The sequence below is a fragment of the Syngnathoides biaculeatus genome, unplaced genomic scaffold (assembly GCF_019802595.1).
Source record: "Syngnathoides biaculeatus isolate LvHL_M unplaced genomic scaffold, ASM1980259v1 ctg229_pilon_pilon, whole genome shotgun sequence".
NCBI classification, from domain to species: domain Eukaryota; kingdom Metazoa; phylum Chordata; class Actinopteri; order Syngnathiformes; family Syngnathidae; genus Syngnathoides; species Syngnathoides biaculeatus.
Genome location: NW_026907484.1, coordinates 7377 through 9650, shown reverse-complemented (window position 1 = coordinate 9650; position 2274 = coordinate 7377). Strand labels below are relative to the sequence as shown.

At 48.4% G+C, this 2274-nt stretch overlaps 1 non-coding gene across 1 annotated transcript; it reads right to left on the bottom strand.

Moving 5' to 3' along the window:
* Window positions 1-401: 401 nt before the first annotated feature.
* trnam-cau (transfer RNA methionine (anticodon CAU)) lies at window positions 402-473 on the bottom strand. Its single transcript has one exon. It is a non-coding gene; the product is annotated as a tRNA-Met (tRNA).
* Between the last annotated feature and the right edge of the window lie 1801 nt (window positions 474-2274).

The following is a 2274-nucleotide window of genomic DNA, read 5'->3' as shown; positions in this document are numbered from 1 at the left end:
TGGTTCAAAATTGGATTGTGAGGAGATGAAAGTGACGCTCTTCAGGTTGGAATCAATTTAATTTCTTACAACCAAATAATGTTTGGTGCAGTGTTGAGCAGATGTATAATGTGTTTAATATTTAATTGTATTTGTAATCTTTAAATGGGATGAACATTAACAATTGGTTGTAGGTGGTGTTTCCTCTCCACACAAAGATTGCCTTGGTGGAATATGTTGAGAGATTTGCATGTCAGATACGATGTGATGCAGACCAGTGACCCTGTCCAGACTGGAAACTTTGGCAGTAAAATACTCACGTGTTTGTCTCCAGTCAGACAATTATTGAGGAAGTGGCCCTCAGTCAATAAGGAGCCAAGTTTTTGTTTCTCACTGAAGAACTACGACAAATTACAGCCTGTTAGCAGAGGATGGTTTCGATCCATCGACCTCTGGGTTATGGGCCCAGCACGCTTCCGCTGCGCCACTCTGCTATACCAACCAGATTTTTGTTTGTACTTTCATACCCGTCTGAAAAGAATATGGCTGACCTGTTTCATGCCTGCATCAAACTCCAAGACACGTTTGGTATTAGAAATGAAATTGAAATGAATTAAGGCAATGAAAACACAAGTCTGAATTGCACAATAATTATCACGATGAGAAAGACTTTAAAAAGTGGCAATTATTGAATACGTTTAAAATCCTAATGCCACCACGATGATGGAACATTCTGGATTGAAGCCTGATGAACGCAGCCATCCTGCTCACAGCAATCAGCCGATAAGTCAAATGCAACAATGCAGATACAAAAGTGACAGCTTACAGTATGTGATGCATATGCGCTCACATTATATAAAGAATATCTTTACTTACTATTGTAATCGATGGAGCCATTGAACATGCTGACAACGCCTGCAGACTTTTGAAACCTACCGGGCGGCACGATCACCAGGGGCTGCTAGCGCGCCTGCTGCGTTTCGTCGTGGGTTCAGTTCTCAAACATAATTGAAGCTGGCTTGTCTGTTTATCAGAATATTCTCACCCAGAAGAAAATAAAAAGCACCAACAACATCACATCGCTGTTTTTCACCGTGAGACACCTGCAGTCAGATGCTCCTGTAAAATACACTTGAGTCGCTATGAATAATTTCATAGATTGATCATTAACATTTTATTTGTAATTTCAAAAAACACAAATATTTCCCTTTTTATGAAAAAAAACACGGGTAGAAGGGAGAAGGAAAACAGATATATTAAGTTTTATAGTGTGGTGTTTACATAATTCACCCGCGGGACCTCGAGTTGGGGTGCGGGGTTCCGCACGGACTGTTTTTGTTATTGCGCTTCCGGAGGAAAGGTTAACAGAGTTCCCGCCGTTATGCGAGTAGTGTTTTGATGTCGAACAATAAAGCAAGTCCTGTTCCTGTGTCCGACACTCCGCCTCCGACTCCTTTTCTCCGGCGCTACACTGGTGACCCCGACGTCAGTCCCGGCATTTTCGAGACTGAAACGAACATGGCAACCGCCATCCTCAAATTGCCGGAGTTTTGGGAGACGTCCGCGGCAGCGTGGTTCGCGCAGACGGAGGCTCAGTTCGCCCTCCGCGGGATCTCAGATGATTCCAGGCGTTACTACCACGTTGTCTCAGCACTCGGGAGCTCAACGGCGGCCAGAGCAGTGAACTTCATCACCTCTCCCCCAGCCCGAGATAAGTATGCTGGGATCAAGGCTCACCTTCTCAAGGTTTTTGAGCTTTCACGGCCGGAACGTGCCCGACGTCTGTTGGCTATTAATGGACTGGGGGACAGCAAACCTTCCGAACTCATGGAAATGATGCTAAACCTGCTGGGCACGGAAGAGCCCAATTTCATTTTCATGGAACTGTTTCTCAGGCAAATGCCACCGCATGTTCAGACGGCGCTCGCGAACAGTACTATCACTGAGCCCCGGGCCCTGGCCGAGGAGGCCGACCGTTTCTTCCTGGCAACCCAGCGCTTCTCCCCTGAGACGCTGGCCGCGACGCGCAGTTACTCACCTTCGGGCGCGGGGGTGGCATCCAGCAGGGGCCCCTTCGGCACCGACGGCCGTGCCGGCACAGGCTTGTGCTACTTCCATGCCTGTTTCGGTGCGAAAGCGAAGAGGTGCCGCGCCCCTTGCAACTACGACGCGTCGGGAAACGCCAAAGCCCACGCTTCGCAGCGGCCGTGAGCGTGGGCGCGAAGAGCCGGCTGCTGTTCGTCAAGGACAACCTTTCCGGGCGCAAATTCCTTTGCGACACCGGCGCCCAGAGGA